This window comes from Staurois parvus, unplaced genomic scaffold, assembly GCF_062004578.1.
Source record: "Staurois parvus isolate SC_StPar_1 unplaced genomic scaffold, SC_StPar_1.0 ptg001876l, whole genome shotgun sequence".
Classification (NCBI taxonomy): domain Eukaryota; kingdom Metazoa; phylum Chordata; class Amphibia; order Anura; family Ranidae; genus Staurois; species Staurois parvus.
The window spans coordinates 62,070-84,580 of NW_028319672.1; the positions used below are offsets into that span (position 1 = coordinate 62,070).

General features: G+C 54.0%; 1 protein-coding gene across 7 annotated transcripts in view; it reads right to left on the bottom strand.

The window, feature by feature from the left end:
• The window catches only part of SLC35F5 (solute carrier family 35 member F5), an 82,266-nt gene that overhangs the window by 18,408 nt on the left and 41,347 nt on the right, over positions 1-22,511 (bottom strand). The gene's annotated exons all lie outside the window — the stretch shown is intronic.

Consider the following 22,511-nt stretch of genomic DNA (forward strand, 5'->3'; position numbering starts at 1 on the left):
TATATACAGAGAGGGGACCGTGCGCTATATACAGGGAGGGGACCGTGGGCTATATACAGGGAGGGGACCGTGGGCTATATACAGGGAGGGGACCGTGCGCTATATACAGGGAGGGGGGACCGTGTGCTATATACAGGGAGGAGACCGTGCGCTATATACAGGGAGGGGACCGTGCGCTATATACAGGGAGGGGACCGTGCGCTATATACAGGGAGGGGACCGTGTGCTATATACAGGGAGGGGACCGTGCGCTATATACAGGGAGGGGACCGTGCGCTATATACAGGGAGGGGACCGTGCGCTATATACAGGGAGGGGACCGTGCGCTATATACAGGGAGAGGACCGTGCGCTATATACAGGGAGGGGACCGTGCGCTATATACAGGGAGGGGACCGTGCGCTATATACAGGGAGGGGACCGTGCGCTATATACAGGGAGGGGACCGTGTGCTATATACAGGGAGGGGACCGTGCGCTATATACAGGGAGGGGACCGTGCGCTATATACAGAGAGGGGGGACCGTGCGCTATATACAGGGAGGGGACCGTGCGCTATATACAGGGAGGGGACCGTGGGCTATATACAGGGAGGGGACCGTGTGCTATATACAGAGAGGGGGGACCGTGCGCTATATACAGGGAGGGGGGACCGTGCGCTATATACAGGGAGGGGGGACCGTGCGCTATATACAGGGAGGGGACCGTGCGCTATATACAGGGAGGGGACCGTGCGCTATATACAGGGAGGGGGGACCGTGCGCTATATACAGGGAGGGGACCGTGCGCTATATACAGGGAGGGGACCGTGTGCTATATACAGGGAGGGGGGACCGTGCGCTATATACAGGGAGGGGGGACCGTGCGCTATATACAGGGAGGGGACCGTGTGCTATATACAGGGAGGGGACCGTGTGCTATATACAGGGAGGGGGGACCGTGCGCTATATACAGGGAGGGGACCGTGTGCTATATACAGGGAGGGGACCGTGCGCTATATACAGAGAGGGGACCGTGCGCTATATACAGGGAGGGGGGACCGTGCGCTATATACAGGGAGGGGACCGTGTGCTATATACAGGGAGGGGACCGTGCGCTATATACAGAGAGAGGGGACCGTGTGCTATATACAGGGAGGGGACCGTGCGCTATATACAGGGAGGGGACCGTGCGCTATATACAGGGAGGGGACCGTGGGCTATATACAGGGAGGGGGGACCGTGTGCTATATACAGGGAGGGGACCGTGCGCTATATACAGAGAGGGGACCGTGCGCTATATACAGGGAGGGGACCGTGCGCTATATACAGGGAGGGGACCGTGCGCTATATACAGGGAGGGGACCGTGGGCTATATACAGGGAGGGGACCGTGTGCTATATACAGGGAGGGGACCGTGGGCTATATACAGGGAGGGGGGACCGTGTGCTATATACAGGGAGGGGACCGTGCGCTATATACAGAGAGGGGACCGTGCGCTATATACAGGGAGGGGACCGTGCGCTATATACAGGGAGGGGACCGTGCGCTATATACAGGGAGGGGACCGTGGGCTATATACAGGGAGGGGACCGTGTGCTATATACAGGGAGGGGACCGTGCGCTATATACAGGGAGGGGACCGTGCGCTATATACAGGGAGGGGACCGTGCGCTATATACAGGGAGGGGACCGTGGGCTATATACAGGGAGGGGACCGTGTGCTATATACAGGGAGGGGACCGTGTGCTATATACAGGGAGGGGACTGTGTGCTATATACAGGGAGGGGACCGTGCGCTATATACAGGGAGGGGACCGTGCGCTATATACAGGGAGGGGACCGTGCGCTATATACAGGGAGGGGACCGTGGGCTATATACAGGGAGGGGACCGTGCGCTATATACAGGGAGGGGACCGTGCGCTATATACAGGGAGGGGGGACCGTGCGCTATATACAGGGAGGGGACCGTGTGCTATATACAGGGAGGGGGGACCGTGCGCTATATACAGGGAGGGGGGACCGTGCGCTATATACAGGGAGGGGACCGTGCGCTATATACAGGGAGGGGACCGTGCGCTATATACAGGGAGGGGACCGTGCGCTATATACAGGGAGGGGACCGTGTATACAGGTGTAATACACAGATAGTTCCAGCCGTGATTTGTCATCATTGTGATGATTATGGCTTACAGCTCATGAAAACCCCAAATCCACAATCTCAGAAAATGAGAATATTGTGAAAGGGTGGAATAATCTCGGCTCAAAGTGTCCCACTCTAATCAGCTCATTCAGCCATAACACCTGCATAGGGTTCCTGAGCCTTTAACCCCTCCCCCTCCTGAGGGTTTACCCCCTTCCTGACCACGCCTCTTTTTGCTACTCAGCGCTGCACTAATTCAGCTGATAATTGCGCGGTCATGCAACGCTGCACCCAAACGAAATTTACGTCCTTTTTTTCACACAAATAGAGCTTTCTTTCCATGGTATTTGATCACCTGTGCGCTTTTTATTTTTCACGCTATAAACAAAAAAAGACCAAAAATTTTGAAGAAAAATAATATTTTTTACTTTCAGCTACAAAAAATCTAAAGTAAACTCAAAGTTGGTCATAAATTTCGGCCAAAATGTATTCTGTGACGTTTCTTTGCTAAAAAATATCCAATACGTGTAAATTAATTGGTTTACGTGAAGTCATAGCGTTTACAAATGGCGGGAAAGATACGGGGATTTTACATTTTTTTCATACTAATAATGGTGGCGATCAGTGACTTATGGGGGCGATCAGCGACTTATGGGGGCGATCAGCGACTTATGGGGGCAATCAGCGACTTATGGGGGCAATCAGCGACTTATGGGGGCGATCAGCGACTTATGGGGGCGATCAGCGACTTATGGGGGCGATCAGCGACTTATGGCGGCAATCAGCGACTTATGGGGGCAATCAGTGACTTATAGGGGCAATCAGCGACTTATGGGGGCGATCAGCGACTTACAGCGGGACTGCAGTGGACATTCTGACACTGGGGGGGGGGGGGGGAACTGACTTGGGGTCACTGACATCCCCAGTGACACCAATACAGGGATCAGTGCAAAAAACTCACTGACACTGTACTAATGGCACTGGGCAGGAAGGGGTTAACTTTACTATTCACTGAAAGGGTTAACTGTGTGAGGGGAGTGTTTTACTAGGGGGCGGGGTGTGTACTGCGGGGGGGGGGGGGGGGGGCACACGCTGATCAGGAGAGATAAACTCTTCTCTCTGGCTCAGCATGTCAGGAGCTGACAGGGAACTGACAGAAAGTAGAGCTACTGCAGCCCTGCTCTCTGTCAGTGATTGCCGCTAATCAGCGGGACACGGCCGGTAATGACCGGCTGTGGCCCGGCGACTGACATCCGCGGCCGTGATCAGCGGGACAGGTAGGGCGGTGGCACGCCTCGCGCACGCCCCCTAACTTTTTTGCAAACACACGTTTTAAAACGTGGTTTTGCCCAGCCGTGCCGCCCTGCCGCAGTGGCTGGGCGGCATGTGGTTAAATGGTCTCTCAGTCTGGTTCAGTAGGAATCACAATCATGGGAAAGACTGCTGACCTGACACCATCACTGACACCCTCCATAAGGAGGGAAGGCCTCAAAAGGTAATTGCAGAAGAAGTTGGATGTTCCCAAAGTGCTGTATCAAAGCACATTAATAGCAAGTTATGTGGGAGGGAAAAGTGTGGAAGAAAAAGGTGCACAAGCAGCAGGGATGACCGCAGCCTGGAGAGGATTGTCAGGAAAAGGTGCACAAGCAGCAGGGATGACCGCAGCCTGGAGAGGATTGTCAGGAAAAGGTGCACAAGCAGCAGGGATGACCGCAGCCTGGAGAGGATTGTCAGGAAAAGGTGCACAAGCAGCAGGGATGACCGCAGCCTGGAGAGGATTGTCAGGAAAAGGTGCACAAGCAGCAGGGATGACCGCAGCCTGGAGAGGATTGTCAGGAAAAGGTGCACAAGCAGCAGGGATGACCGCAGCCTGGAGAGGATTGTCAGGAAAAGGTGCACAAGCAGCAGGGATGACCGCAGCCTGGAGAGGATTGTCAGGAAAAGGTGCACAAGCAGCAGGGATGACCGCAGCCTGGAGAGGATTGTCAGGAAAAGGTGCACAAGCAGCAGGGATGACCGCAGCCTGGAGAGGATTGTCAGGAAAAGGTGCACAAGCAGCAGGGATGACCGCAGCCTGGAGAGGATTGGCAGGAAAAGGTGCACAAGCAGCAGGGATGACCGCAGCCTGGAGAGGATTGTCAGGAAAAGGTGCACAAGCAGCAGGGATGACCGCAGCCTGGAGAGGATTGGCAGGAAAAGGTGCACAAGCAGCAGGGATGACCGCAGCCTGGAGAGGATTGGCAGGAAAAGGTGCACAAGCAGCAGGGATGACCGCAGCCTGGAGAGGATTGTCAGGAAAAGGTGCACAAGCAGCAGGGATGACCGCAGCCTGGAGAGGATTGGCAGGAAAAGGTGCACAAGCAGCAGGGATGACCGCAGCCTGGAGAGGATTGGCAGGAAAAGGTGCACAAGCAGCAGGGATGACCGCAGCCTGGAGAGGATTGGCAGGAAAAGGTGCACAAGCAGCAGGGATGACCGCAGCCTGGAGAGGATTGGCAGAAAAAGGTGCACAAGCAGCAGGGATGACCGCAGCCTGGAGAGGATTGGCAGGAAAAGGCCATTCAAAAGTGTTGGGGACTTTCACAAGGAGTGGACTGAGGCTGGAGTCAGTGCATCAAGAGCCACCACACACAGACGGATCCTGGACAGGGGCTTCAAATGTCGTATTCCTCTTGTCAAGCCGCTCCTGAACAACAAACAACGGCATGCACTCCGGCATCTCTCCAGGGGACCACACGAGGAAGGACGATGTGATCCCTTCCACCTACATGTTTCGCCCCTCCCACTGACTGGGGCTTCTTCAGGGCGTAGATCTACACGCCAGCTCTCCAGCCCAGTCTGTGGGCATGTGCCATCTTGGACTTCTACATGGACATTACTATTGGTGGGCACCAATTTCCGGCCATTGAGAGCGCCTGTATGGACATCTGCTGCCCTCACATGGTGAATGGTCCCATTGGTAGGCTGGACCTGCTCTGTGCCGTCATATGACCATCTTGAAGGTTTTGGATATGGACTGAGGAGGTGGAGCTTAGTGGCATACCTTCCATACCCACAATCTGCATTCTATACACGTGCAGGAACTGAGGTCGCCCCTTTGTTGCTCCGATACTCAGCGCCAACATTTGTAACATTTCCACACAGCCGGATTCATGGATGTTCTCACCTACCACATATAGCTCCAGGCACGGCCTCAGAGGGACTTCTGGGGGATCTGGTTCCACTCTCAAAGGATAGGGGGACTGTAGGGATTATAGGGAGGGGTGTGGGGGGGGTGCTGGGGTCGCCCTGGGAAGGTTGGGGAGATTGGTGGGGGGTGGAGTGTTGGGAGGGGTGGATAGGAACAGGGTACATCGTTGATGACATGAAATATTCTGCGTACACTTTATGTCCTTCATAAATTATATTTATATTGCTGATCAGCCTTTGAGGTGCTTTATCCTTTTCTTTGGGGTTTTTTTCTGTACACCTTGACTCATACCTAGACTCTGCCTCTGCCCGATGTTCCCGTACCTCGCTGTCCGGCTCATACCCAGACTCTGCCTCTGCCCGATGTTCCCGTACCTCGCTGTCCGGCTCATACCCAGACTCTGCCTCTGCCCGATGTTCCCATACCTCGCTGTCCGGCTCATACCTAGACCCTGCCTCTGCCCGATGTTCCCGTACCTCGCTGTCCGGCTCATACGTAGACTCTGCCTCTGTCCGATGTTCCCGTACCTCGCTGCCCAGCTCAAACCCAGACTCTGCCTCTGCCCGATGTTCCCGTACCTCGCTGTCCGGCTCATACCTAGACCCTGCCTCTGCCCGATGTTCCCGTACCTCGCTGTCCGGCTCATACCTAGACCCTGCCTCTACCCGATGTTCCCGTACCTCGCTGCCCAGCTCAAACCCAGACTCTGCCTCTGCCCGATGTTCCCATACCTCGCTGTCCGGCTCATACCTAGACTCTGCCTCTGCCCGATGTTCCTGTACCTCGCTGTCCGGCTCATACCTAGACCCTGCCTCTGCCTGATGTTCTCGTACCTCGCTGCCCGGCTCATACCTAGACCCTGCCTCTGCCCGATGTTCCCGTACCTCGCTGTCCGGCTCATATCTAGACCCTGCCTCTGCCCGATGTTCCCGTACCTCGCTGCCCAGCTCAAACCCAGACTCTGCCTCTGCCCGATGTTCCCATACCTCGCTGTCCGGCTCATACCTAGACTCTGCCTCTGCCTGATGTTCCTGTACCTCGCTGTCTGGCTCATACCTAGACCCTGCCTCTGCCTGATGTTCTCGTACCTCGCTGCCCGGCTCATACCTAGACTCTGCCTCTGCCCGATGTTCCCGTACCTCGCTGCCTGGCTCATACCTAGACTCTGCCCGATGTTCCTGTACCTCGCTGCCCGGCTCATACCTAGACTCTGCCTCTGCTGGTGTTCTCGTACCTTGCTGCCCGGCTCATACCTAGACTCTGCCTCTGCCCGATGTTCCCGTACCTTGCTGCCCGGCTTGTATCCCGACTTTGCCCGATGTTCCCGTACCTTGCTGTCCAGCTGTGAACAGACCCCGGCTGTGATCCTGACCCTGCCTCTGCCCGATGTTCCTGTACCTTGCTGCCCGGCTCGTATCCCAACTCTGCCCAATGTTCCTGTACCTTGCTGACCTGCTGTGAACAGACCCCGGCTCGTATCCCGACTCTGCCCGATGTTCCCGTACCTTGCTGCCCAGCTGTGAACAGACCCCGGCTGTGATCCTGACCCTGCCTCTGCCCGATGTTCCCCTACCTTGCTGCCCAGCTGTGAACAGACCCCGGCTGTGATCCTGACTCTGCCTGATGTTTCTGGACTTTGCTGCTTGGCTGTTGATGACCTTTTGGCTTGTGCTCTGGCTTCACTCCTGCCTGCCAGTTAAGTGTCACTGTGTACTGGCCTCTGGTCCCTGTCTGGGGATTTGTGGCCATCTGCATCCCACAACCAATGGCTGGTGCTGCCCAGTACATCGGCCCTCATGCCACTCTGTGTCCTCACCCCTACCAGGGAAGCCCCCTCACCAGCTCAAGCCCCCCAGGTACATGACTATACTCTACCACTTGGCTGTTAATAAACTCTGAGGATTAGGTTTGGACTCCAACGTTGACTTTTAGGGGTAACTAGCAATGCAAAGTAATATAGAAATCTACACAGAAGGTCACTTATTCGTTTTGTATATCTGACATCCCGAGGCGGGCATTGCATGGAAATACGTACAAGAAAAGGAAAAGAAACAATAAAACAGAAATTTGGCCTTTTGCTGAGAAATAAAAAAGAAAACAGAAAAACGTTACAGTTTAGGCAGAACTGTTGGCGGGAAAACGCCGGAAATTCTATAAATTCCGCATCTGTGAATTCTCGGTTCATTTTTCATGCTGATAATTTACCGAGGTCTGGATGAGGTAGGTGATCTAACCCTTGGCCAATCAGGTCTGGAGGTGTCACCTCACCTGCTCTGAGGAACGTTCTTACCTCCTGAAGTGGTTGGAGGTTATCTGGACCGGTCAGTTCTGATGGCCGAGTCAGAGTTCGGATTTCTAATACAGGAACATAACCCCGATCGCAGCAAGTCCAGACACAACATGGCTTCCATGAACTGGGGAAGTTTGACCATTTTGTCAGCCCCTGGGGACTTCTAGAAGGCCTGGCCATACCAATTTGTGTCTGTACGTGGCTCCTAATGCGTGCTATCCATAGATCTTCCTAGGACTGAATATGTTGGCGTTTATAAGAGATAATCCATCTGATCTAAGTAAATTGAGTGGCAGTTGGCAGACCGTGTGAAGTCTCGGTTTATGAAGATCTCTCCTTTGAAGGACTTGAGGTGAAAGGTGAATTGTATCTACAATCACCATTCCACAGGTCCTGTCCGTGATCCCTCTGCAGCTGGGTGCTTATTTTCATCCAATGACCAGGTCCAAGCCGTCTACATTTGAGATTGTGAACGTTTGGCCCCACTACTACATACAGTGCAGGAAATGTGTATTTGCTCCCCCCTGATGGTGAATGTTCGCCCCTCACACAGAAATGATCGGTCTAACAATGGAATGTTCGCCCCTCACTCAGAAACGATCGGTCTAACAATGGAATGTTCCCCTCCCTCACACAGAAACAATCGGTCTAACAATGGAATGTTCCCCTCCCTCACACAGAAACAATCGGTCTAACAATGGAATGTTCGCCCCTCACACAGAAATGATCGGTCTAACAATGGAATGTTCGCCCCTCACACAGAAATGATCGGTCTAACAATGGAATGTTCGCCCCTCACACAGAAACGATCGGTCTAACAATGGAATGTTTGCCCCTCACACAGAAACGATCGGTCTAACAATGGAATGTTTGCCCCTCACACAGAAACGATCGGTCTAACAATGGAATGTTCGCCCCTCACACAGAAACGATCGGTCTAACAATGGAATGTTCGGTGTAACACTGAGAGACAGAATACAACAACAAATTCAGCAGAAATGCGTCTAACAAATGATGACGGATCTGCATGTTCATGAGGGAAAGAAGGATTTGATCCCCTTCACAAAACATGACTTAGTACTTGGTGGCCAATCTCTTGTTGGCCATCACAGAGGTCAGACGTTTCCTGGAGTTGGCCCCCAGGTTCGCACACATCTCAGGAGGGATTTTGGCCCACTCCTCTTGGCAGATCCTCTCCAAGTCATTAAGGTTTGGTGGCTGACGTTTGGCAACTCGAACTTTCAGCCCCTCCACAGATTTTCAATCGGATGAAGGTGTGGAGACTGGCTAGGCCACTCCAGGACCTTAATGTGCTTCTTCTTGAGCCGCTCCTTTGTTGCCTTGGCCGTGTGTTTTGGGTCATTGTCATGCTGGAACACCCATCCACCACCCATTTTCAATGTCCTGGCTGAGGGAAGAAGGTTCTCACCCAAGATTTGATGGTACATTGCCCCGTCCATCATCCCTTTGATGTGGTGCAGTTGTCCTGTCCCCTTAGCAGATAAACCCCCCCAAAGCAGAATGTTTCCACCACCATGTTTCACAGTTGGGATGGTGTTCTTGGGGTCATAGGCAGCATTCCTCCTCCTCCAAACACGGCAAGTTGAGTTGATGCCAAAGAGCTGGATTTTGGTCTCCTCTGACCACAACACTTCCCACCAGTCCTCCTCGGCATCATTCAGATGTTCAGTGGCAGACTTCAGACGGGCTGGACATGGGCTTTCTTGAGCAGAGGGACCGTGCGGGCACTGCAGGATTTCAGTCCTTGTCGGCGTAGTGTGTTACCAATTGTTTTCTTGGTGACTGTGGTCCCAGCTGCCTGGAGATCATTGACAAGATCCTCACGTGTAGTTCTGGGATGATTCCTCACTGTTCTCATGATCATTGACACTCCACGAGGTGAGATCTTGCATGGTGCACCAGACCTAGGGAGACTGACACTTGTTTTGTGTTTCTTCCATTTGGGAATGATTGCACCAACTGTTGTCACCTTCTCACCAAGCTGCTTGGCCATAGTTTGGTAGCCCAGTCCAGCCTTGTGTAGGTCTACCATCTTGTCCCTGACCTCCTTGGACAGCTCTTTGGTCTTTGCCATGGTGGAGAGTTTGGAATCTGATGGTTTGATGGCTCCTGTGGACAGGTGTCTTTTATACAGGTAACACAATGAGATTAGCAGCACTCCCTTTAAGAGACTGCTTCTAATCTCAGCTTGTTACCTGTATGAGAGACACCTGGGAGCCAGAAATCCTGCTGAATGATAGGGGATCAAATCCTTCTTTCCCTCATGAACATGCAGATCCGTCATCATTTGTTAGACGCATTTCTGCTGAATTTGTTGTTGTATTCTGTCTCTCAGTGTTACACCGAACATTCCATTGTTAGACCGATCATTTCTGTGTGAGGGGCGAACATTCCATTGTTAGACCGATCATTTCTGTGTGAGGGGCGAACATTCCATTGTTAGACCGATCGTTTCTGTGTGAGGGGCGAACATTCCATTGTTAGACCGATCGTTTCTGTGTGAGGGGCGAACATTCCATTGTTAGACCGATCATTTCTGTGTGAGGGGCCAACATTCCATTGTTAGACCGATCATTTCTGTGTGAGGGGCGAACATTCAACATCAGGGGGGGCAAATAGGCATTTCCTTCACTGTATTGAATTAACAAAATATCATCTCACTTCTATACTTTAATGTCGCAAGCCCACTCCACCGCCTTGTAGAAATCGGGGTGCACCTTGTGGACGTTTGTTTTTTTTCCCACCTATCTACGCAGAGGGCTTTTCAGGGGTGTTAGCAGACCTCGGAGTCCTATGGGCTGAGCGGGATTCAGGACCAGAGGGCCTGGGGGAACCTACTGCAGAAGAAGATTTAGGAGAAGGGTGGGATTAAACAGACCTCTACTAGACAACTTATGTTGGGGTTACTGATCGCAGTGTCCAGTGCAGAACTGAGAAGATGATGTCCCTCAAAGGCCAACTGAGTTTTAATCTCCTTGGATAGGTCATCAGTGCCTCAGCAGCACATCCATACTGCCTAGGGTTAGGATTACCTTAGGGCACATCTGTATAGACATCAGACCCATATGGGACACAAGTTCCGATGATTGTAACAAGCCATAACAACTGAAGGCTCCAGACATTTGCTGCACTGTCAGGGGCACTTCCAAGACAAGATGGAGGGCAGAATTAACCAGTTCAGTGTGGGATTTGAGAGGAGATTCTCACTGATGGTTAGCAGAACCCTGAAAGGTAAGCATGCCTTCCACCTGACTAGTGATGTTCCACTGGTTGACCAGCAGCTGGAATTGTCCACCATTTATCAAATTTCTCCTCACAAGGGAACATTTCATGCAGACATTCCCAGTTGGGGCCCATGGACCTCTCCGGGTGCCTCAAGTCTGCACAGATGAATGACTGGAATAGCGAGTGTAAGGGCAAAGTCTTTGAAGCTGTAGGAGTGCCAATAGACCCAAGGCTGGAGCCATCAGGCTGATCCTAACTCAGGGTAGAATACACTCCATTAATGAGGTCCAATACAAACTCCTGTAATCCGGAGGTGAAAGCAGGGACTACAGTGCCTCTATTTAGAAGTAGACTGTTGGGACTGAGTCAGAAACAGTCCCAGAGACCATTGGCCCAGCCTGATCTAAGGGCTGTGGGGAGTCAGAGATAAACTCTGCAGGGGATGGCGATGGGAAGTTTAGAGCCTCTGCAGTCAACGTGCATGAAGAGTTGATCTTATGTGGACATAAAGGATACGGAGGACATGCAGGGGACTTGGCCCCACCTGACGGAGATGAGGAAGACTTACAGTGAACACCCTATAACTATAGAGCAGCGGTTCTCAACCTGGGGGTCGCGACCCCTTTGGGGGTCGAACGACACTTTCCCAGGGGTCGCCTAAGACCATCGGAAAACACATATTTCCGATGGCCTTAGGAACCGAGACACCGCTCCTTGATCCGTCTGCAGGTGTGGGCGGGATGACATGCCGTCCCTGTCATCTGGACACACCCCTGGGATCAATCCTTCCTCGTCGGTGATTGGCCGCCGGAACTGTAGCTCAAGAGAGGCACACAGGCGGCCAATCACCGGCGAGGAGGTGGAGCTTGGAAAGGAGGAGCCGAGCGGCACCGCGAAGCACGAGCGAGTGAAGAGGAGGAAAGCGGCCGGAGAAGGAAGCCATCTGACCGGTAAGTGTTTGTACCATGGGAGAGGGAGGGAGCGAGCGAGCCCAGGCTGGAACAGGGGTCAGCAAGGTAAGTATCATTGGTGTCAGTGGGAGGAATAGTGCCCAATCATTGGTGTCACTATTACTAATGATGGGGCACTATTCCTCCCCCCACTGACACCAACGATGGGGCACTATTCCTCCCACTGACACCAACGATGGGGCACTATTCCTCCCACTGACACCAACGATGGGGCACTATACTTCCCTCTGATACCAACGATGGGGCACTATTCCTCCCACTGACACCAATGTTGGGGCACTATTGCTCCCCCTGATGCCAACGATGGGGCACTATTCCTCCCACTGACACCAATGATGGGGGCACTATTCCTCCCACTGATACCAATGATGGGGCACTATTCCTCCCACTGACACCAATGATGGGGCACTATTCCTCCCACTGACACCAATGATGGGGCCGTATTCCCTCCACTGACACCAATGATGGGGCACTATTCCTCCCACTGACACCAGTGATGGGGCACTATTCCTCCCATTGACACCAATGATGGGGCACTTTTCCTCCCACTGACACCAATGATGGGGCACTATTCCCTCCACTGACACCAATGATGGGGCACTATTCACCCCACTGACACCAATGATGGGGCACTATTCCCCCCACTGACACCTATGATGGGGCACAATTCCTCCCATTGACACCAACGATGGGGCACTATTCCTCCCCCCACTGACACCAACGATGGGGCACTATTCCTCCCACTGACACCAACGATGGGGCACTATTCCTCCCACTGACACCAACGATGGGGCACTATTCCTCCCACTGACACCAACGATGGGGCACTATTCCTCCCACTGACACCAACAATGGGGCACTATTCCTCCCACTGACACCAGCGATGGGGCACTATTCCTCCCACTGACACCAGCGATGGGGCACTATTCCTCCCACTGACACCAATGTTGGGGCACTATTGCTCCCCCTGATGCCAACGATGGGGCACTATTCCCCCCACTGACACCAGTGATGGGGCACTATTCCTCCCACTGACACCAATGATGGGGCACTTTTCCTCCCCCTGACACCAGTGATGGGACACTATTCCTCCCACTGACACCAGTGATGGGGCACTATTCCTCCCACTGACACCAATGATGGGACACTATTCCCCCCACTGACACCAATGATGGGGCACTATTCCCCCCACTGACACCAATGATGGGGCACTATTCCCCCCACTGACACCAATGATGGGGCACTATTCCCCCCACTGACACCTATGATGGGGCACTATTCCTCCCATTGACACCAACGATGGGGCACTATTCCTCCCCCCACTGACACCAACGATGGGGCACTATTCCTCCCCCCACTGACACCAACGATGGGGCACTATTCCTCCCCCCACTGACACCAATGATGGGGCACTATTCCTCCCACTGACACCAACGATGGGGCACTATTCCTCCCACTGACACCAACGATGGGGCACTATTCCTCCCACTGACACCAACGATGGGGCACTATTCCTCCCACTGACACCAACGATGGGGCACTATTCCTCCCACTGACACCAACAATGGGGCACTATACTTCCCTCTGATACCAACGATGGGGCACTATTCCTCCCACTGACACCAATGTTGGGGCACTATTGCTCCCCCTGATGCCAACGATGGGGCACTATTCCTCCCACTGACACCAATGATGGGGGCACTATTCCTCCCACTGATACCACTGATGGGGCACTATTCCTCCCACTGACACCAATAATGGGGCCGTATTCCTCCCACTGACACCAGTGATGGGGCACTATTCCTCCCACTGACACCAGTGATGGGGCACTATTCCTCCCACTGACACCAATGATGGGGCACTTTTCCTCCCACTGACACCAATGATGGGGCACTTTTCCTCCCACTGACACCAATGATGGGGCACTTTTCCTCCCACTGACACCAGTGATGGGACACTATTCCTCCCACTGACACCAGTGATGGGGCACTATTCCCCCCACTGACACCTATGATGGGGCACTATTCCTCCCATTGACACCAACGATGGGGCACTATTCCTCCCATTGACACCAACGATGGGGCACTATTCCTCCCCCCACTGACACCAACGATGGGGCACTATTCCTCCCACTGACACCAACGATGGGGCACTATTCCTCCCACTGACACCAACGATGGGGCACTATTCCTCCCACTTACACCAATGATGGGGCACTATTCCCCCCACTGACACCAATGATGGGGCACTATTCCTCCCACTGACACCAATGATGGGGCACTATTCCCCCCACTGACGCCTATGATGGGGCACTATTCCTACCACTGGCACCAATGATGGGGCACTATTCCTACCACTGACACCAATGATGGGGGCACTATTCCTACCACTGATACCAATGATGGGGCACTATTCCTCCCATTGACATCAGTGATGGGACACTATTCCTCCCACTGACACCAATGACGTGGCACTATTCCTCCCACTGACACCAATGATGGGGCACTATTCCTCCCACTGACACCAATGATGGGGCACTATTCCCCCCACTGACACCTATGATGGGGCACTATTCCTACCACTGGCACCAATGATGGGGCACTATTCCTACCACTGACACCAATGATGGGGGCACTATTCCTACCACTGATACCAATGATGGGGCACTATTCCTCCCATTGACATCAGTGATGGGGCACTATTCCTCCCACTGACACCAATAATGAGGCACTATTCCTCCCACTGCAAAATTACAGTTATGAAGTAGCAACGAAAATAATTTTATGGTTGGGGGTCACCACAACATGAGGAACTGTATTAAGGGGTCGCGGCATTAGAAAGGTTGAGAACCACTGCTATAGAGGAACCGGTTCCAGATTCTAGACGCTAGTTCTTTTGGATGGTACCAAGTAGACACCCCCAGAACCACTACGGGGTAAGGGCTGGTATCACCTGTAGTAGCAGGACTGTCCTCTCTATGTGCAGCCATGGTGGTCCTGTGTAGCCATTTTATGACAGTAGCCCAAAGGTTTGAAGCAAAGCCTCAGTTACCTGCAAACCCCGGAGGCTGGTGCCGATTAGGAACGAGTTGCTGGAAATGAACGGGTCAATGTAGGCAGGCAGTGGGAATGGACTGAAGACCAGAGTTCTGTGAAGTGTTTGCAAACAGGAGCAGCAGGGGGGTGGTGCTTCCTCTATAGTAACACCAGAATGATTGGACTATCTGTAAACTCCTTTTCTGGCCGTACATTACAGGAACATCGGGTCTTCGGATTCATGACTACATGGGATTTTACTGCCACCTTCTGGTGAAGAGATACTAGAAAACAAAAGTCAGGCTCTCTCCACAGCATAACCCATTCCATCACAGCACAGCCTCAGGTTTGTGATGAGGAACCATACAAAAAGGGGGGGGGGTCCCCAATGTCCTGTGATGTACTCCAAGAAAAGGATCCTCATTTCTTTGTAATTGTACATCACAGGATTTCATTGTACTGACTACTCAGGACATCCAAAAGCACCGAACATAAGAAACAAGTTCAAAACCTCAAAATAGAACATGGTAAACCCCCTACAAAGTTGCCTGTGGGATCTTCCACCCAAAACTGGCGTCTGCAAAGGCGAGATCATCTACCTGGTAAAGCGTAGTAAATGTGTGAAGAGAGGACCAGGTGGAAGCCTTGTAAACCTGAACAATTGGAGCTTGAAGCTGAATTGGCCAGGAGGCACCAACACTCAGAATGACTGGAGAAGCAGCAACTTTGTCCTTAAGCTCATAGGCCTGGAAAATGAATTGCAGAATCCATAGAGAAATAGTAGTTCAGGAACAAGCTGTTCTCTTATGAAGCCCCTCAAGAAGAAGAAAGAAGGAATCTGACTGCATGACACAAAGCTGCAGACTTCAGGTGTAGACACTCTGCGTGGACCACATCCAAAGAGTGAAGAATCTTCTCCTTCGGGTGTCTGGGATCAGGACAAAACAGTAACAATGATGGTAACACAATGCCCTGGTGGGCAGAAGACTCCATCTTAAGCCAGCAAGAAGGCCTTGGTGATCCTGAAGTTGATGAAGGACCAGAAAAAGTTCCTTTCAGGAGAGTGCAGACCGTGCCGAGACCATACGGGCCAAAATAATGGCCACCAGAAAGGCCACTTGCAAATAGGAAACTGCAAAAGAATCTCTCAAATGGTGCAGACTTTAAAACACGGCACCAAATTAGGTCCCATGAAGACCCCGGAGAGCAGACAGGAGGAGCAGTCTGAGGGACCCCTTCCACAAAGGCAACACTTCTGTCCCTCAGGCTTCAAGAACCATGGAGCCCAGCGCTCATCTGCCAGAAGATGGACTATGTCTTCATACCACGTCCTTTGTGGTCAGCCCTGAGCTATGAGAATCACTGACACACCTACCCATATCCCGTGCAGGTAAGTGAGAGAAGGGAATACAGATCAGATAAATCCGATCCCCAGGAGTCAGCAGAGCATCCACCACAAACATCGGAGGATCCCTGGTCCGGGAGACAAAGCTCTCCAGCTTGGTACGGAACCTGGACTTGAGAAGATCCACATCCTTTGTCCCCATCCCCCCCCCCCCACACACACACACACCTCTGGGTGAAGGGCCCGCTCACATGACTCCAGCTGCTGAGGACTACGGAAGTCCGTGTGAATATTTTCAATACCTAGAAGGAGCACAGTGGAGAGAGCTGGAATATCGAGCTCCACCATTGGTAACACCCCCAGAGGGCACCGCTGCTCCGGACCTGTGCAGCACCCCACCAGGGGCATTAATGAATGCCAGGTACCCAGGGTGAGAACCGCTCACAGGATCTGGTGCTGACTGGCAACAGGCTGTCCCTCATCTTCTTTGCTTCGGGGTTCGAGTATGGTCCCTCTTGGCTCCGGAGACTTCACAGGCACATCCACCACCAAAGGACACTAACTGAGGCGTCCTGGGGAAGGGGGTGGGGGGACTCCTGCATTCTCTTTCTTTTTGCTGGTGTCTATTCATCTGTAGGTGGCAGCATAGCCCAAGTACTGATGAATATGAAGAAGCCCAGAAGTCCCAGTGATTTTATCCCCCCCCATAGATTTACCCAAGTCCTATCTCCATCCAGTGATGTGGCCGCCTGCAGTGGTGTTGGTTTCCGTTCCTCTTCTCACAGGACACAGGAGGTAGCAGTGGGTGTCACTGGTTCCCGCTTCTGTCAATCACATTCTGTGAGGAGGGAGTCACGCTGTGTGTGTCTATGGCTGCACATGACCTGCTATGTGGGCAGACACAGAAGAGGAGGAGCAGAGAGTGCAGGAGGATATAAGGATGGGGGCGCTCTGTGCAATACCGGGGTATAGGGCAGGTGAGTAGAACGATTATTATTGTGACACTCCCCCAGCGGATGATGTCAGCGCGCCCATTGGACAGAAGGCAGACATTAGACTGGCTTCCGTCAGACAGGCTGCTGTACACAATGGCTGAATGTTTCTGCTGAACCGGCCGATATTCAGCGTGTGTGTACCAGGCTTTCCTCACCAAGTGGGTGTTCACAGACACGGTGTCACTGAGGGGTGTGCTGCGGCTCTCACCCTGGAAAGCTCATGGCAGCTCACCCTCCAGGATAGCCTGACACCTTCAGTCTGGCCTGGATATAGATAACAGGATAGGAAATGCAGATTCGTGTCACTGCGATGCGAAGATCAGCTCAGGCAGCGATGGAGCGAGGAATCATACAAACAGCATCAGCCAATATCTAATCCTCCTGCAGGCGGCAGTATAACCGGACTGTATCTGACTTCCTGCAGGGGGCAGTATAACTGGACTGTGTCTGACTTCCTGCAGGCGGCAGTATAACCGGACTGTATCTGACTTCCTGCAGGGGGCAGTATAACTGGACTGTGTCTGACTTCCTGCAGGGGGCAGTATAACTGGACTGTATCTGACTTCCTGCAGGGGGCAGTATAACTGGACTGTGTCTGACTTCCTGTAGGGGGCAGTATAACTGGACTGTGTCTGACTTCCTGCAGGGGGCAGTATAACCAGACTGTGTCTATTCTCCTGTAGGGGGCAGTATAACCGGACTGTGTCTGACTTCCTGCAGGGGGCAGTATAACCGGACTGTATCTGACTTCCTGCAGGGGGCAGTATAACTGGACTGTATCTGACTTCCTGTAGGGGGCAGTATAACCGGACTGTGTCTGACTTCCTGCAGGGGGCAGTATAACCGGACTGTGTCTGACTTCCTGTAGGGGGCAGTATAACCGTACTGTGTCTATTCTCCTGTAGGGGGCAGTATAACCGGACTGTGTCTGACTTCCTGTAGGGGGCAGTATAACTGGACTGTGTATGACTTCCTGCAGGCGGCAGTATAACCGGACTGTATCTGACTTCCTGTAGGGGGCAGTATAACCGGACTGTGTCTGACTTCCTGCAGGGGGCAGTATAACCGGACTGTGTCTGACTTCCTGTAGGGGGCAGTATAACCGTACTGTGTCTATTCTCCTGTAGGGGGCAGTATAACCGGACTGTGTCTGACTTCCTGTAGGGGGCAGTATAACTGGACTGTGTATGACTTCCTGTAGGGGGCAGTATAACCGGACTGTGTCTGACCTCCTGTAGGGGGCAGTATAACCGGACTGTGTCTGACTTCCTGTAGGGGGCAGTATAACTGGACTGTGTATGACTTCCTGTAGGGGGCAGTATAACCGGACTGTGTCTGACCTCCTGCAGGGGGCAGTATAACCGGACTGTGTCTGACCTCCTGCAGGGGGCAGTATAACCGGACTGTGTCTGACTTCCTGTAGGGGGCAGTATAACTGGACTGTGTATGACTTCCTGTAGGGGGCAGTATAACTGGACTGTGTATGACTTCCTGTAGGGGGCAGTATAACCGGACTGTGTCTGACCTCCTGCAAGGGGCAGTATAACCGGACTGTATCTGACTTCCTGCAGGGGGCAGTATAACCGGACTGTATCTGACTTCCTGCAGGGGGCAGTATAACCGGACTGTGTCTGACTTCCTGTAGGGGGCAGTATAACCAGACTGTGTCTATTCTCCTGTAGGGGGCAGTATAACCGGACTGTGTCTGACTTCCTGTGTCCCTCAATCTGGTGGATTCAGAGCGAAGCTTCACTCATTATTCTGCATGTTGCGATGAAGTGGACGGCATTTAATGATTGCAGTTGTGGACCCCACCAGATGGGGCACTGCGGGGCCAAGCCTAGAACCTGTCCTATGGGCCCTGAGCTCTGCACTGTGACACCTTCCAAACCGGAGTATACTGGTAAAGGTTACCTCACAGCGCCCCCTAGGTCAAAGCCATTGCAAAGCCCCAGGCAGGGGCATCTCATCTCTCAGAGAGTAGGCCACGTGGGCTGAGAATGTGGGACTACCCCGTTACCAGGACCACCAGGAGCCAATGAATTCTCACTGCAGAAGGGGTCACCCCTGAGGGGTGGAGCACCAATATCAACTGCTTGGTGGTGTGTCCTCTGGTGGCGCCCACACCCTCCTGATCCCACCCCTGCCTCTCATGACGCCTACACCCATCTGCTCATACTCCTGCCTCTGGTGACGCCTACACCCTCCTGATCCCACCCCTGCCTCTCATGACACCCACACCCATCTGCTCATACTCCTGCCTCTGGGGACGCCCACACCCTCCTGATCCCACCCCTGCCTCTGGTGACACCTACACCCTCCTGATCCCACCCCTGCCTCTGGTGACACCTACACCCATCTGCTCATACTCCTGCCTCTGGTGACACCTACACCCTCCTGATCCCACCCCTGCCTCTGGCGACACCTACACCCTCCTGATCCCACCCCTGCCTCTGGTGACACCTACACCCATCTGCTCATACTCCTGCCTCTGGTGACACCAACAGCCTCCTGATCCCACCCCTGCCTCTCATGACACCCACACCCATCTGCTCATACTCCTGCCTCTAGCGACGCCTACACCCTCCCGATCCCGCCCCTGCCTCTGGCGACGCCTACACCCTCCCAATCCCGCCCCTGCCTCTGGCGACGCCTACACCCTCCCGATCCCGCCCCTGCCTCTGGCGACGCCCACACCCTCCCGATCCCGCCCCTGCCTCTGGCGACGCCCACACCCTCCCGATCCCGCCCCTGCCTCTGGCGACGCCCACACCCTCCCGATCCCGCCCCTGCCTCTGGCGACGCCCACACCCTCCCGATCCCACCCCTGCCTCTGGCGACACCCACACCCTCTCGATCCCACCCCTGCCTCTGGCGACACCCACACCCATCTGATCCCACCCCTGCCTCTGGCGACACCCACACCCATCTGATCCCATCCCTGCCTCTGGCGACACCCACCTGATCCCACCCCTGCCTCTAGTGACACCTACACCCATCTGATCCCACCCCTGACTCTGGTGACACCTACACCCATCTGATCCCACCCCTGCCTCTGGTGACGCCTACACCCATCTGATCCCACCCCTGACTCTGGTGACGCCTACACCCATCTGATCCCACCCCTGCCTCTGGTGACGCCTACACCCATCTGATCCCACCCCTGCCTCTGGTGACGCCTACACCCATCTGATCCCACCCCTGCCTCTGGTGACGCCTACACCCTCCCGATCCCACCCCTGCCTCTGGCGACGCCCACACCCTCCCGATCCCACCCCTGCCTCTGGCGACGCCCACACCCTCCCGATCCCACCCCTGCCTCTGGCGACGCCCACACCCTCCCGATCCCACCCCTGCCTCTGGCGACACCCACACCCTCCTGATCCCACCCCTGCCTCTGGCGACACCCACACCCTCCCGATCCCACCCCTGCCTCTGGCGACACCCACACCCATCTGATCCCACCCCTGCCTCTGGCGACACCCACACCCATCTGATCCCACCCCTGCCTCTGGTGACACCTACACCCATCTGATCCCACCCCTGCCTCTGGTGACACCTACACCCATCTGATCCCACCCCTGCCTCTGGTGACACCTACACCCATCTGATCCCACCCCTGACTCTGGTGACACCTACACCCATCTGATCCCACCCCTGCCTCTGGTGACACCTACACCCATCTGATCCCACCCCTGCCTCTGGTGACGCCTACACCCATCTGATCCCACCCCTGCCTCTGGTGATGCCTACACCCTCCTGATCCCACCCCTGCCTCTGGTGACGCCCACACCCTCCCGATCCCACCCCTGACTCTGGCGACACCCACACCCTCCCGATCCCACCCCTGCCTCTGGTGACACCCACACCCATCTGATCCCACCCCTGACTCTGGTGACACCTACACCCATCTGATCCCACCCCTGCCTCTGGTGACACCTACACCCTCCCGATCCCACCCCTGCCTCTGGTGACACCTACACCCATCTGATCCCACCCCTGACTCTGGTGACACCTACACCCATCTGATCCCACCCCTGCCTCTGGCGACACCTACACCCTCCCGATCCCACCCCTGCCTCTGGTGACACCTACACCCATCTGATCCCACCCCTGACTCTGGTGACACCTACACCCATCTGATCCCACCCCTGCCTCTGGCGACACCTACACCCTCCCGATCCCACCCCTGCCTCTGGTGATACCTACACCCATCTGATCCCACCCCTGCCTCTGGTGATACCTACACCCATCTGATCCCACCCCTGACTCTGATGACACCTACACCCATCTGATCCCACCCCTGCCTCTGGTGACACCTACACCCATCTGATCCCACCCCTGCCTCTGGTGACATCTACACCCTCCCGATCCCACCCCTGACTCTGGTGACACCTACACCCATCTGATCCCACCCCTGACTCTGGTGACACCTACACCCATCTGATCCCACCCCTGCCTCTGGTGACATCTACACCCATCTGATCCCACCCCTGCCTCTGGTGACATCTACACCCATTTGAACTATTAACGTTGCTGTCTACTCTGTACATGTCTGTGTGTATTACATGTTGGCTTATTGAGTGTGTACTATGTAAAATATACATACATACACACACGCATACATACACACACGCATACATACATACACACATACATACATACACGGGTTCAAGTGAAAGCGGAACTTTTCCTTTTTCAGGTATAAGAAGGGATGGCGGTGTAGTAGTAAGTGGCAGTTGTGTCCTATTACCGATAGGGGGCGCACATGTCACGGGCCAGTCCAAAGACCGTTCATCAAGATGGCAGACAGCAGTGTCAGTGCATGTGTGGAGCAGCGTGTGGTGAGGACGTTTCTTGTGAACGAAGGTGTAAAACCCACCCATATCTACAGAAGTCGTAAAGCGCAGAACGGCGATGAGGCACTGAGCTGCAGGAAGACATTTGAATGGTGGAAGCATTTCCAAGATGGCCGTCCGCCCCTCAGTGACTATCCCAGCCGTGGCGGTTCCCAGCCCACAGCAGTCATTCCTGAGTACGTTCAGCGTGTGGACCGCCTGATCCTGGATCATCGACCGTGAAATGGCACAACAGACAAATCTTCTGCGGAGACTGTGAACACAATGAGTGTGACGGGAGTGACTTTGGGTGGGGGGCTCTGTGACGGGAGTGACTTTGGGTGGGGGGCTCTGTGACGGGAGTGACTTTGGGTGGGGGGCTCTGTGACGGGAGTGACTTTGGGTGGGGGGCTCTGTGACGGGAGTGACTTTGGGTGGGGGGGCTCTGTGACGGGAGTGACTTTGGGTGGGGGGGCTCTGT